Source organism: Equus przewalskii, chromosome 4 (genome assembly GCF_037783145.1).
Source record: "Equus przewalskii isolate Varuska chromosome 4, EquPr2, whole genome shotgun sequence".
In the NCBI taxonomy this organism is placed as follows: Eukaryota; Metazoa; Chordata; class Mammalia; order Perissodactyla; family Equidae; genus Equus; species Equus przewalskii.
In genome coordinates this window covers 106,450,117-106,466,028 of record NC_091834.1, presented here as the reverse complement: position 1 = coordinate 106,466,028, position 15,912 = coordinate 106,450,117, and the positions used below count along the sequence as shown (strand labels likewise).

The 15,912-nt window shown below is 37.1% G+C and overlaps 1 protein-coding gene across 9 annotated transcripts in view; it reads left to right on the top strand.

Moving 5' to 3' along the window:
* LMBR1 (limb development membrane protein 1) overlaps positions 1 to 15,912 on the top strand; it is a 156,916-nt gene that overhangs the window by 80,645 nt on the left and 60,359 nt on the right. The window lies entirely within an intron of this gene.

The window sequence follows — 15,912 nt, the reverse complement described above, 5'->3', positions numbered from 1 at the left end:
GGTAACCGAGGTGAGTTTTAGTGCACATATTTTATAGAAAATGTCTTTAAGCCTCAGTTTTCTTATGAAACTTCCGGGCTACATAGTCAGTGGCAGAGTTGGTACTAGAATCCAAAGAGTGTTTTTTGCCCTGTGCTAGTATTTATGAACCAGATAGTTCTCAAACCTTCTGGAGATTACAGAAGGCTTCTTGCAGTTCAATTCTATAAAGATACTTCACACTATTTCTGTTTTTAAAAAATCAATAACTCTGTATATTTTTCCTTTAAAGCAAAACATGCTGAGAGCTGTGAATGTGTATTTGGTGAGTTTGCCAGGTTTTAGTAGAGATCAGGGGGCATGCTTGTGGTTCCAGTACTTGACTGATCACTCAGCTGAGCCCCACAAGCCACAGTAGTGGTTTTGAGCATTATATGTTTTCTGTTTTTAAAAATTCCTAGTCATATGTTATTTAACTAATGCCATAAGGGATGATTGTGTAAATACTGTAAACATAAGGGGACTAAAGTTGTAAATTCAAGGTGCTGAAGAGCGTCCATGATGACACAAGTCACGATGCCGCAGACCCACAGGTGAACCCTCCCCATGGCTCGGTCCTGTGTTTGGCTTATCAAAACTTGTATATAGCACATCAAGATGGCCACAGAACTTCAAAATTAATGCTAACCAGAGAAAATTGAGTAATAATTATATCCAGTTTAGTTTTTTTAGTTATTAAAAATAGACAACTTGGGCCTAGAATGTTATTTATTGAAAAATATTTGCAAATAACTGGCTGAAATCTTCTCTTCGATTTGTAGAAATAAAATATGAAAATTATTAAAAAATCAGTTTTTTAAAATTTCAAGATGTTAGAGTTTCAAAAATATTTGAAGTTGTAATAGAGAAATTTTGGTCTTTATATTTTATACATCAGGCTTTGTTTGGGTCTGATTATGTGATGTTTGATGTCCATTCATGAGTTTTCTTACACAATTAAAGGAAATTAAATAGCATGTGTCATTGTTAAATAGGACCAAATCAAAAATTTAACCGTATAACCAACATCCTGTATTATTAAATGCATAGGTAAGTTCTCAAGAAAGCAAGAAGTCTCTTAGGACCAAAACCGAACAGGCACAACAAAACTAGAATGGTACGTAAATAAGTGATGCCCTGGCTACCCTTGTCAGGGCAGGGAGCTGGTTACAGGTGACACAGGACCATAGGTACGTGGAGCCTAGGAGCTGGAGCCGAGGCCCTGCTGAAAGCCCCCAGCGAAAGGGCACGCTTCTTTTAACACACACACACTGTCCTTGCCCACTGCTAGAGGAAGACTGTCAGCCTTGGCTCTGGGCAGAAGAAGAGTTCATCCTGAGGACTCATCCACAGGCCTTGGCCTCCCTCTCCCGGCACCTGGGCTCCAATATTTGCTACCAGTGCTTTTGGGAAACCCAAATCAAGAAAAAAGTTCTCTCCAAGTATTATGTATCATTTCATCATTTTAACCTACTCTATAATACTTTTAAGTAAATTTTACTTAAAAGTTGTTTATATAGGCCCACCCAGTGGTGTCGTGGTTGGTTTCGTGCACTCTGCTTTGGCAGTCCCATGTTTCGTGAGTTCAGATCTCTGGGGCAGACCTGCATACCACTCATCCAGCCATGCTGTGGCAGCGTCCTCCATACGAAATAGAGGAAGACTGGCGACAGTAGCTCAGGGCCAGTCTTCCTCAAACACACACACAAAAGCTTTATATAAATATGTAATTAAGGTTGGCTTTAGAAAGTTGATTTAATATAATTTAAGATGGATAATACATATAAATTTTTGACCTAGTCATATTTAACTATGACGTGTTGTTTAGTTTCCTTTAAATTAATTGTGTGAGAAAACTCAGGACTTATCAGCAAATGTTATATAAGCTGACCTAAGCAAAACCTGATTTCATTTTTTTTTTATTGAGTTAATGATAGGTTACAATCTTGTGAAATTTCAGTTGTACATTAATGTTTGTCATTTGTGTTGTAGGTGCACCACTTCACCCTTTCTGCCCACCCCCCACTCCACCTTTCCCCTGGTATCCACTAATCTGTTCTCTTTGTCCACATTTTTAAAGTCCTCATATGAGTGGAGTCATACAGAGATTATTCTTCTCTAACTGACTTATTTCACTTAACATAATTCCCTCAAGGTCCATCCATGTTATTGCAAATGGAATGATTTTGTTCTGTTTTACAGCTGAGTAGTATTCCGTTGTATATATATATACCACATCTTCTTTATCCATTCATCTGTTGATGGGCACTTAGGTTGCTTCCACGTCTTGGCTATTGTAAATAATGCTGCAATGAACATTGGGGTGCATAGGACTTTTGGAATTGTTGACTTCAAGCTCTTTGGATAGATACCCAGTAGTGGAATAGCTGGATCGTATGGTAGTTCTATTTTTAATGTTTTGAGTAATCTCCATACTGTTTTCCATAGTGGCTGCACCAGTTTGCATTCCCACCAGCAGTGTATGAGGGTTCCTTTTTCTCCACAACCTCTCCAACATTTGTTACTATTAGTTTTAGATATTTTTGTCATTCTAATGGGTGTAAGGTGATATCTTCGTGTAGTTTTGATTTGCATTTCCCTGATGATCAGCGATGATGAACATCTTTTCATGTGCCTACTGGCCATCCATATATCTTCTTTGGAGAAATGTCTGTTCATGTCTCCAGCCCATTTTTTGCTCGGGTTGTTTGATTTTTTGTTGTTGGGTTGTGTGAGTTCTTTATATATTATGGATATTAAGCCTTTGTCAGATATATGACTTGCAAATATTTTTTCCCAGTTAGTGGGTCGTTATTTTGTTTCAATCCTGTTTTCATTTGCCTTGAAGAAGCTCTTAGTCTGATGAAGTCCCATTTGTTTATTCTTTCTATTGTTTCCCTTCTCTGAGAAGACATGGTGTCCAAAAAGATCCTTTTAATACTGATGTCAAAGAGTGTACTGCCTACATTTTCTTCTAGAAGCCTTATGGTTTCAGGTCTCACCTTTAGGTCTTTGATCCATTTTGAGTTCATTTTGGTGAATGGTGAAAAAGAATGGTCAATTTTCATTCTTTTACATATGGCTTTCCAGATTTCCCAGCACCATTTGTTGAAAAGACTTTCTTTTCTCCATAGTATGCCCTCAGCTCCTTTGTCGAAGATAAGCTGTCCATAGATGTGTGGTAAACCTGATTTCATTTTATACTAACTTTTCTACATTTTGAATTTATACTCTTTCTTAGTAATTTGAAATTGGTTTAGTTCTTAAAGAGTTATCATCCTTTTAAAAAACCCAAGGATGAATAGCATCCTTATGTGGGGTGCTACTACAGCATGGCCAGGTGAGCAGTGCCAGGTCCATGGCTGGGATCCGAACCTGTGAACCCCGGGCCGCCAAAGTGGAGCATGCAGACTTAACCAAACTACACCCCCGGGTTGGCCCCTAGACTTTTTGACTGGAAGCTTGTTAGCACCTGGAATCACCGCTCTTTTCTTACTCTTCTTATTTTCTTTTTATTTTTTTTTAGTCTATAATTTCTCCTGGACATTTCTCCATAGATTTGATCTTATCCACTTCCTGTCTCTTGGGGATTTCTCAACATTGCTGGTCTGCTGTAGCCCTCTTGTCTTCTAGCATAATTAATTCATCCCGATGATTCCTATTGACCACTTACTGTACGCTAGGTGCTATTGCAGATTCTAAGGACAGTGCAGATTGATAGATTGATTCTTTATTATATATGTTTTTCTGTCTTCTATGGTAAAAAAAGAAAACATTTAATCCATCATTCTTGAACCAATGTCCCTGACTCCTTTTTCTCTCTACCTGTCAACTTTACTGGCTCTTTATCTGGAACATAGTAGTAATTCATTTATTTGTTAATTTGGGGGCATTCTTTGGCCTTTTTTTCCAGCTCTGGGAGGCTTTCCCTGCTTCAGTTGGCCCCGATTTCGTTGACAAATATGGGGCCCAGTCTTTTCTTTTGGCCATTCCTCTTTAGCTTTGAAGCTCTTTTGGCCTCTCTTGGCCTTAATGTTGTTTAAAGAAGATCTTTTCCAATCTAGTGTTCAGAAACTCTTTCTCGAGATTCCAAGATGATTTCTGCAAATGCACAAGTCCTTCCTGAGTGTGCCTGTATTCCAGGGTCCTTACTGTTTAATTTTCTAATGTCCTATTTGGCTTGCATAAAGCATACTCATGAGGCTGATGATTTTGGCTGATTCTCCTGTGTATCTTTTATCGGTTTTTCATTTATATTTTAATTTTACTTTAAACAATTTTATAGAAAGCCAATTAACCTTGCTTTGTATTTTATGTCATTCCAAGTTACCTGTCAACATTTGTACTTGGATTATTATTTATAATTAGTGTGTACATATGTTTTATGTCCTTCTTACTTTAATAATTTATTTTGTGTATGTAAATTTTCTTGTGCCAGGAAAAGTTGTCCGGACTTGGAAATGGGAAGAAGAGATCCTGGGTGTTCTATCAGTGGAATGTTGGGTATTGTGTCGTGGACCCTGGGGATTATCTAATCCTATATGGGGTATGCTCCTTTGGCTGATTTCTTGTTGACTTGGCTATTTTACATCGCCTTAGGATTAGAGTTAACTTGTACGAAACTGAGAGTAATGCAAATGCATTTTGTCTGATAGAAATATAGTTATTTCCTCCCTATACAAAAGATAGCCCCAGATATTTTGTTTGATTGTCCCATAGGATATTATTTAGATTTACATCTATTAGCACATTAATTTTAGCATTTCCAATTGTCTATCTGTGTTCTTCAAATTCTCCTTTCTCCTGATTTTAACAAAAACTTAAACCATGTGACTGCTGCTAAAAGATGTGAGGAAAAGAAAGGAGCAGGGTGCTCAGAGGAGAGCTGCAGTCAGCAAGCAACAGTAACACTTGCTATGGGCTGAAGTAGAGAATGTGGGCCCTGGTGGTTGAGAGTCAGGCAAACACTTAACGTGTCCACCAGGGTACAAGCTACTGAGACACCTCACCCAAAACTAGATCCTGCCTGTCTAGATCCACCATCACCAGAGGCAGGAGGTGATAAAGAGAACAAGTAGGACAAAAACTGTTAAATAGAAAGATGAGCAGGGACTCATAAGATGACCAGACATTGGGAAAAGCCAACACTGTGGGAGGTATCAAACTCAATTTATTACTCAGAGTTGATAGGCAAAGAGAAGATTTCAGGCAGATTTTTAAATAGTTGATCTAGCATTTTATATATTTTTTGGCAGAAGTAATTAAGGAAATCCTGTCCTCAGTATTGCCAGAAATGGAAGTTCTACTGAGTCATTCTGATTAAAAAAAAAAAATCAAGTCCAGGATATTTCTACCAGACTTCAAAGAACAGATAACTCCAATTTCACATAAAGTTGCCTGGAGATTTGAAGATGGAACACTCACAGTTTTATTTTATGAAACTAATATAATCTTGATACTGAAAGCAGACAAGGATAGTAGGAGAAAGAAACATTATAGGCCATTCTTATTCATGGATACTTGCGAGTCAGAAAATATTAAGCTTAATCCAGCCATGTACACAAAAAATCATCATCAAAAAATTTATTTCAGGTATGCAAGATTGGCTTAACATTAGAAAATCTATGACTATAATTCATATTAGGTGAGTTAGGAAAAAACTCAAGTGAGCACCTCAAATGAGAAAAAACACATTCAATAAAATTAATAACTATTCATGATTAAAAAGCAAACTAAGAACTAAAGGGAACTTTCTTTTTTTATATATTAATTTAATTTTTATTGAGTTTATGATAGTTTACAACCTTGTGAAATTTCAGTTGTACATCATTGTTTGTCAGTCATGTTGTAGGTGCACCCCTTCACCCTGTGTGCCCACCCCCACCCCACCTTTCCCCTGGTAGCCACTGATCTGTTCTCTTTGTCTACATTTTTAAGTTCCTCATATGAGTGGAGTCATACAGAGTTTGCCCTTCTCTATCTGGCTTATTTCACTTAACGTAATTCTAAAGGGAACTTTCTTAACATGATAATGGATATCTACCCTAAGCCTACAACTGACATCGTACTTACTGGTAAAATGTTAAAAGTATTTACTTTAAAATTGGGATGCCATCTTAAATATGTTTATTTCTAATAATAAATAACACTGTAGTAGAGTTCTTTATTAGTACAGTTAGACAAGAAAAGGGAATATTGAAACAAACAAACAAAATACTTGTTCTTAATAGATGATAGTGTCTTTTGGAAAAATCCTATAGAATCTAAAGATAAATTATTAATTCAACAAGAAAGCTGGATGTAGGATTAATATAGAAAAATCAATAAATAGCCACAAACAAAATATTGTTAAAAATACCTCTTATAATAGCAAGACAGCCTATGGTATGTTGAAATAAATCCTAGAAATGATGCATAAAATCTTTATGGAAACAAAAAATCTTATTTAAAGTTGTTAAAGAAGACTTAAATAAATGGATAGGTATTCTGTTTATGAATTTCTTTATATGGTAAAAACATCAGTTCTCAAATTGGTCTTTAGAGTCAATGCAATTCTAATAAAAATTTCAAGAGGTTATCTTATGGAATGTGACAAGCACGTGGTAAAATTCTTATGGAAGAGCAGAGAGCCAAGAATAGCCAAAGCAATTTTGAAGAACATGGTGATGGAACTTACTTACCAAATATTTAAAAAGGAGCAAAGGAGTTGAATACACATTTCTTAGAAGAAGATATACAACTGACCAATAAGCACATGAAAAGATCTCAACTTCACTAGTCATTAGGGAAATGCAAATCTAAACCACAGTGAGGTACTTCTTTATACCTATTAGGATGGCTACTAGCAGAAAAACCCCAGGAAATAACAAGTGTTGGCAAGGATGTAGAGAAATTACAACTCTTGTGCACTGTTGGTGGGAATGTAAAATGGTGCAGACAGTATGGAAAACAGTGTGGAGGTTGTTCAAGAAATTAAAAATAGAATTACCATATGATCCAGCAATTCCATTCCTGGGTATTTACACAAAAGAATTGAAAGCAAAGACTCTGCAGATAGTTAGACACCCATTTTTGTGACAGTATTATTTACAATAGCCAAAAGGTGGAAATAACCTAAGTATTCATCAGTGGATTAACAGATAAACAAAATGTGGTATATACATACAATGGAATATTATTTAACCTTAAAAAAGGAGGAAATTCTGACACGATGTACAACTTGGATGAACCTTGAGAGCATTATGCTAAGTGAGATAAGTCAGACACAACAAGACAAATACTGTTTGATCCCACTTATGTGAGGTACATGGAGTAGTTATTCACAAAGGCAGGAAGTAAAATGGTGGGTGCCCAGGGGTTAGGGGGGAGCGAGACTTATAGTTTAATGGGTGCAGAGTTTCTGTTGGAGAATATGGAGATGGATGGTGGTGATGGTAGCACAACAATGTGAATGCACTTAATGCCGCAGAACTGTACACTTAGAAATGGTTAAAATGGTAGATTTTATGTTATGTATATTTTACCACAATCAAAAAAAAAGTAAATAAATGATGAACATGGTAATTCAAATTGGTGGTTACCTTTGGGCAGGTTGGTGCAGTTGGGAGGGCCACGTGCGTGCCACAGTAGTTGTAGTCATGTTCCTTTAAGTTGAATGGTATATCCACAGATGTTTAATAGATATACAAAGCTAAACAGGGTACTTTCATTATTTAAAAATAGAAAGGAAAAAAGGTGATTTATTTCTTGGTGATAGGCTCATATTAACCAAACAGAGGCTGATATGTAAAACCAAAGCTGTTAGTGAGAGCCAGAGGGAATGTGGCAGTCAGGAAGGTGGACCAAATGCAGCTGATGGGGGGATTGGTCTGGAGTGAGGGCAGACAACCTTGAGCTTTTCATGTGTATGTTTCCTGTTTTGTTCACTGTCAGAGGATAGCTCTTCTGTGGCATTTTGGAATTCCTAGTGCTTTTTGTGTAAATGTACTCTTTGCTGCATAAGAAATTATTGTGTGGCATTGCTTTATATTATATCCTGCACCTTAATATCTTGTACATTTCACTATAGTAACATAATAAATAGTAACTCTAATGATCTTATTTTTGTTGTGTCTTTACTGGAGCTTGTGCCTGGGTGTTTTATGAAACCAATAGTAAGGTATTGGCTACAATGTTCTATTGTATTACTTTTCTTATAGGACTGAGCGTTTGACCTCAGCATGAGCTTGCTGTTATGGAATTGAAAATTAATGTTGTAGTAAAAGAAGCTTTTATGTATTTTGCTTTGGTTCCTTTACTAAAATTATAGGTTTATCTTAAGTCTGTGAGCCTTCTCCCCCACCTCCCTATTTCCACATCATTTATCTTTTGTGTCTTATTTCTGTTGTGTGGGGAGGTGGAAAGCACAGGCTCCAAAAGCTGACAGACCTGAATTTACAGTGAGTTTTGGCACCTTGAACAGGTGACTATAGCCAGATTATTTAACATTTTTGGACATGAGCTTCCTTATTTATAATACAATTCACCTTTATTGTGAAGATTCAATGAGCATATATAAAGCAACTAGTAGAGCTCTGCAAATGTTAGTTCCAATCTCTTCTTTTCCATGAAACTTATAGCTAAAGAATTACTAGAACAGACTGAGAAGAAAAGACCTTTACTAGATGACTATTCAGTTATTTTGATTTTGATGCTGTGTACTAAGAAGTGCTTTTTTTCCAACTTTAGAACTCTGTTTAAAAATTTAGGTATAAAGTCTCTGTGGTCTTTCTACAATTCAGTTCTTTCATTTACATCTTGGAAATTTGCTATATTAATTTATTTCCTTGTAATCTGGAGAGTTTTTATTTATCTAATATGAGAAATTTCTGCTTATAAATTTGAATACAGAGAACATCTTAGTTCAGTGAACTAGCAATGTTGGTGCTTTTATTTTGACTTATACAAAAATGCTTTCTTTTTGTCAAGTTGTGATAACTTCAGCATCTTATAGTTTTAGATTTTCCATCTTGTACAGACTACATTAAATAAGTATATATATAATAGACTGCAGAAAATATTAATATTAAAAGACATTTCACTATAGAGCTTAACAAAGCCTTCTGTAAAGCTGTTTTCTTTGACTTGGGACAAAAACTCTTTTTGTCCATGCTCTTAATGATTACTTTGGAGCAAAGGGGGAAATGTTTGACACTCTCTAGAGATGCTTGTTTGTGGTTTTTTCATGGTTTAAAATAATTAATACCTGTCTTTATTTTCTGTTGTTGGTTAGTGCTTCTCTCGCTCTTCCCCAGATGACTGCATGTATGTTTGGGGCAGTCTTGATGTCATGCTGAACAAACTTTATCTTAATGTTACTAAGAGACCCTTTTTGTCAGATGAAAACAATGGCTTGATATTTATTTTAAAAGTTCCTTGAATGTAGAAAATTTTCCCAGGCTTTCCTGATGGGTGGAGACGTAGTATATAAAGTGGTGTTTACATACCTTCCAAGAGGTCAAGATGTCCAGGCAAAATCTTGTTTAAATGTTCATCACCATAGAAACATATCAGCTTATTGTTAGAGCTTTTGTAAGTACATTGTAATTTTCACTTCATTGATATTCAGTACAGAGCAATTAAATGTCTCATTGACTAGCACAAAAATTTCAAAAAGCAATTATAACTATTTTAGTGTTTTAGATTTTACTCATCATTTAGTACTTATTTAAATCTAAAAAGAAGTCTGAGTCTACATGTGTTTAGTCTTTACTAGCTTATTTAATCCAATTCAAACTGCTATGATGTTGAGATAGTTGTAATTTCCATAATACTACTGATATGAAACTAGTGTAATTAATTATATAGCTTACTTTTCTTAAAAACAGTAAGGTGTTTCATTGGTAGAAAGAAAATGCTTTGTTTCGCTGGTGTTTTTTACTAATATACTAAGTGGTTATTGCACTATAATTTTAATAAAAGGGGTGAAGTTTCCTTAAAGTAAATTAGATTTATGTTTTTGGGGGAGGGGTTAGGATAAGTATTCATAATGGGGATAAAAATACTGTAAAGTTTCTGAAATCCTAGTAATATATGACATAGCATAAGCATTCAAAATTATCTGAAGGAAGTACAACTGTTGATGATAAGCAGATGTTCTTATAGTTCCGTGATTCTATTCAGGAGACTTTTTTTACTTTTTAAGATGAACAATGGGAACCTTCTTTCGCTCTGACCGTGTTTTTCCCACTTTGTTGTTTGCAGGGTATTTCAGTAAGTTATTCTGACATCTGGCGCATCTTTTAGCTCAGCGTATGCAAGAATGGAGTTGATAGGAGCCTTCCCCCTTGGGGCTTCTTAGCTCCCATTCTGACTCTTAATGGAAAAATGAGCAGTAGGCGTATTTTTTTGCTTATATGCTGTCCTGCTGGTGATTAATGGTAGTGATAAAAGCTCTCATAATGCTTTTTATTACTTTGCAAACAGAATCTCATACAAAAGTTTAAAAACCTCACGCATTACATGCCACAGAGCCTGTACTCTGTAGGCTTTGTAATATTTTTATGATCTCAAGAAAGGTAGTGATAATAGTTTATATATTTTTGGTGCTTATAAGAGCCAGTCGATGCTGAATTAACAAATGAAGTCTGATTGTTTATAGTCCCATCACGTCTCTTCTCTCTATCTTAAAGTTGTTGAGAGTAAAAAGAAATTTGCCATATTGCATTTAATGAACAAATTTGGTAAGTTTTTCTATTGTTTTCACTAGGGCTCATAAATGTGACGCAGTTGATTTCAAGTTGGGCTGAAAGAGAGTAACGTTAACAAAAGGAAAACGTAATTGCCCTAGCCTCCTAGTGGATTAAGTAAGAATAACAGTTATTTCTTAGTGTATCCACTTACCTTCAGTATTTCATAAACAGGCATAACCATATTCAGTAATTTTGATGGCTTGCTCTCTGGCAGCCTTTTCTGTTGTAATATTGCTGATTTACTCTTTTTAATTTAGATTGAGAGCTGAGAGTGAGCAAATTTATTTTCATGAATTATTTACTTTCAAAAGAAATATCAGTCAATTTGAAATAAATTTTTGAAGTTTATATGATTTGACAGTTTTTTTGTTAAATGTTTCTTATTTGCTTAAGCATGTGAATATACATTTTACATATTTCTTCTTGATATTATTCTTATATCAGTAATAGAAAAAGCATCCTTTTGAAATTATATAGCTTGTTTCTTTTTAGAAAGACTGTTCACATGTAATTATTTTGGCACATAAGAGATGTGTTTTTAGGACTTAGTTTGTAAGTATATTTGGATAAGTATGTGGATATTTAACCCTAGCATGACTTTCAGACAGGGTGATACTTAGGTTACATTTTAAATACTACCTATTTTTCTTAATGAGAGAATGTACTTTTTCTTAATGTAAACAGAAGGGGGTAGTTTTCAAATTTAGTGTCAAATTTCATCTTTTTTGCCATAAATGCTACTTAAAACACTAAGTTAGGGGTATAGCATGTTAAATGAGGAGGTTACTTTAGCCAAGCTGTTTTTGAAAGAATTTTATATCAAGGTTAAATTTAGAAAAGTGTCCAGAAAGTACTTGAAACTACAGAGAATATTTCTATCATATTTTGTTAGAAGCAGGCTATTTATAGTCTTCTCTGACCGATACGGTAACCACTAACCATGTGTGGCTATATAAATTTAAAAGTCAATAAAACCAAAAATTTGTTCTTCAGTCACAGTAGCCACATTCTAAGTGTTGAACAAACACGTATGGCTGGTTGCTATTGCATTGGATGGTACAGAATAGAACATTTCCATCATCACAGAAAGTTCTATTGGACAGTGCTGTGGTATGCTATTAAGTCGTAAATAATTTTCCTTTCATCTGTAATTATTTTGTTCACTATCTAAACAGCAGAAGAAAGAGCAAGGCCCAGCTTTAAAGAGAGACTTGTGTAGCATCTCAGTTGGTTAGAGAAGGATGCTAATGAGATTCATCTTTTATTATTTGTTGTTGCATTAAAGCATCTGTTTGCCAGTTTCAGACCTCTGTTAGCAAGTTATGACTAAGAGTGACATGATCAGATTTGTGTTTTGAAAAGATCACATTCCCACTGTGATGTAGGCAACAGGTCAGAGAGAGACAAGAGTGTGGGTGCAGGACTACCAGCTAGGAGGCTAGGGAGTTGTTTAGGCAAGATGGATGTGATGGCAGGAGGAAGAGAAGTGGGTGAATTTGAGTTGTAATGACAGTAGAATCAGAAGTGCTTGTTGGTTGACTGGACCAGGGTCTAGGGGTGGTGGGGGGGGGGTGTGTGATGGGGGGACGGGGTGCAACAGGAAAGCAGGTGATGAGGATATTTATAAAGTGTCTGGCAAAAACAATAATGGTGCCATTTATTGAGGTATGTGACACTGAAGGAGGAGCAGGTTTAGCGGGTAGAAGGATGAGTTTGACTTCAGAATTAAATTTAAGGTTCCTGTGAGATATCTAAGGGGAGGTGGCAGTTGAGATGTATGCACTGGGCCTCAGCGGTAAGATTTGGAATAAAGATATAAATTTCAGAGTCTTTGGCCACATGAAGAGGCAAGATTACCTAGGGGAAGAACAGAGCAATCTGTCTGGTGAACCATCTACATCAGAATTGATGGAGCTGCCACTTGGGGCTGGAACTCAGGCCCCAGGAATTGGCTAAAGCAATTGGCAAGCCCCTTGGTAATTCTCATGCATGCTAAAGTTTAAGAAGCACTGATACAGCATGTGAAAGGATGAACATCTAAAATTGAGCCATGGGAGTAAAGGGACCTGAGATATTTTCCTTTATAGAATAAAAGAGATAAGAATGGAGACAGAAACCAAAGGGTAGGAGAAGGAAGCGGAGAGGACATGCAGGCTGCCAGCTATGTCCTACTAAGGGAGAAGTGAGATCCACTGTAGTTGTAAGAAAGGAGGGGATGAGATTAGGATCAAAGAATGGAAAACATTTTAAAAATCATTCAGGGAATTGTTAGTCAGCTAGAGATACAAGGATTGCCATGTAACATTGAAGGCCCACTTTGGAATGTAGTAGCAAAAATTTCTCATGATTTTGTAAATTTCTTTAACAGAGCTGAGAATTGGAGGAGTGAGCCACCAGTGGAATTAAGCTGGTCTGGTGGTAGTCAAGGGGACCAGGAATACTAGGATGTTATTAATAATGGATTATCATTAAAGTATACTAATTCACCATAGGGTTTAGGCAAGTAAAAATAAGACTGATTGGAGGGGAAGGGAGGATCAAGAGAGTGAAGAGTATAACGATGAGGACATGGAGCTAGGTTAGAGGAGTGAGTATCAGAGAAAACAGGAAGCTGTGGACTGAGCAAGCAGTTTTCAAAGTTTAAGATCTTAGAGATGGGCCTGAGAGATGATGGGATTGGAGTAGTGCGTGCGTGGGTGGCTACAGTAGAATGGAGGTTAAGTTAATTATGAGCTTGAATGTTGCTTATGATGGCAGGGGATGTGATAAGAAGTACTTGTGAACCAGGTGATCATATCATCAAGAAAAGATGAGATTGTTTCTTATAGGTCTGTAGATGGTAGTTCACAAAGATGGGAAGAGAGTGATAAGCTGGCATTAGAGGGTGGTATAAATTTAATTCAGAAACTCAAATGATATGTTAACTCCTAAGCCTTGGAGATTTCAAAGATAAAAGAATAATTTGAATCATTACAGTTAATCCATATATTGTGCTTACTAGGCACCAGACATTGTGCTAAGCATGTTATGTATGTTAACTCATTTGATCCTTACAACGACCCCATGAGGTAGGGGTGTTGTTAATAAACCCATTTCACAAAGGAGGACCTGAGGCACAGCGAGGTTTAGTAATTTGCCCAGTGTTATACAGTTGGTCAGTGATGGAACCAGAAATTGAACCCGAGCAGTCTGCTGCTAAAGTTGGGGCTCTTAACTGGCTCACTATACTGTCTGTCTCAGAAACTGAACTTGGATATTTTTAAAAAGTTATTCTTGTGGGTGCCAATCTCTTGGAAGTTAATTCTTTTAGGAAAAAAGTTGAAAATTAAAAACAACATTAGTTCTCATCTTACTTAAGTTATACTCATGCATTCTAGAAAATGTGAAAATATAGAAAAGCACAAAGTATATAAGAAAACTAGTTCCTTGTAACCATAATCCTGGAGATAGGACGGTACCTTTTCGCTGGCCTTGCAGGGCTTGCTGTTACACTATCACGAAAACATCCCTTCCTGCTTCTGCTCAGAGGGGAGGGCACTGTAACCAAGCTGCGCTCCCCTTCACAGCTCAGCTCCCAGGCATGGTCTGCTGGTCAGGTGGTTGGAGCCCCTTACTTCTCCCATCTGCCTACCGCTTGGGTGAGAGCGTTCACTGTTAGATTCCAGGAGTTTCCTCAGAAAGCTCGTTCTTCTTCTTAACCCAGCCTGTGTGGGCCCTTGTTTTTTCTTCTCCAGAAACCCATATTGGCTTCTCACCCTGTCACCCAAAGCTGTCCAGAACTGTGGAGAGTCTGAGGTTTTATGGTACTTCCAAGCTGATGGGTTAGTCTGCCAGATTCGTGGATGTTGGTTGTAGACATGAGACTCCTGGGTTAGAGACAAAGGACCTCACTACTCACAGCACAGCAAGCGCATGAGTTTCCTGTTCCTGTCAGTTCCCCAGGATTCCCAGCCCCATGGGGCCATGCGGCCTAGGTGGAGGCTGCCCCCACAGTGGGCTCGTGTCTACAGCTGAGGCACCCTGAGCATAGGGAACCCACATTATTTATAATGGGCTGCAGGTGAACCTGTCTGCCCTTTGCTCTGTAAGGGGACATTACCTTCTTATACTAGACAGGAAGCAGATCTGCTTCTGCTTCAGAGAGGCACTGTCTCTATCTTCCAAGGCTGTTTGCTCTACAAATGTCCTTGAGAAGACAGTCCAGAACAAGGACCGTCCCTGTCTCTGCTTGTGAGAGGCGCAGAAATGGGAGAGACCTATGGAGCGTTGTCTCCCAACACAGAGAGATGTATTTGAAGAAAAACAAGTTTAACTGCTAAGAAATATTTCTCACCAAAATGTCAGAGGAAGTATGTAAATCTTATGGTGATTGATTCCCAAACATTTATTATTATCCTAACACACTTATTGTTACGTTATTATAATTGTTTAAGATAATAATTATAACACATACTGTTTCAACACCTTTTTTTGGACAGCGGGTCTCAAATAGTTCCAAGGAGCACTGCTGTCTAGCTTGCGCATTATGGCACTGTTATACTGTTTAGCTCATATAGCATAACCCTTATGACACATGTGCTATATGTTTTGGAGCCCCAGTATCCTTGGGGCTGGTTGGGGCAGGCAGGATTTGGGCTCCTGTCAGAGTCAGGCAAGGACAAAGCTGAGAGGGTATAACACACATACACCAGAGCACTTACCCTTTTTATTTGTTTTCTTTATAGGCTTTCCACATAATATTTGATGTGCGGTAAAAAGGTTCTTGCTTAGAAAAAAAAGATTATTGCTTAGAATGAGAGAAAGAAAGAAAAAAAAATCCCCATTAGAAGGTGGTGGGCATCTTTTGGTGCCTAAATTGTTTGAAAGTTGTGCAATGAAGATTCAGAGACTCTCAGTAAAATGGGAGTATGTTTTTAATAGTGTGTTTTGTGACTGTTCATGTTTCATCTCACTTGAGTAATAACTGCTGTTGGATCTCGTGTGTTCAATCAAATGCAAGTCTCATTCACTCTGGTTCACTGGCCTCCTGAGCCGTGAACACGTAAGGGCGCTGACTCTCACATCTGAGCATGGATTTTGACCTGCCAAGGGCAGCCCCATGGGGAGACTAGACTAATAGAAAAGGCCGCTTCAACTCTGAGTCCTTGTTTAGGGCTGGCAATAC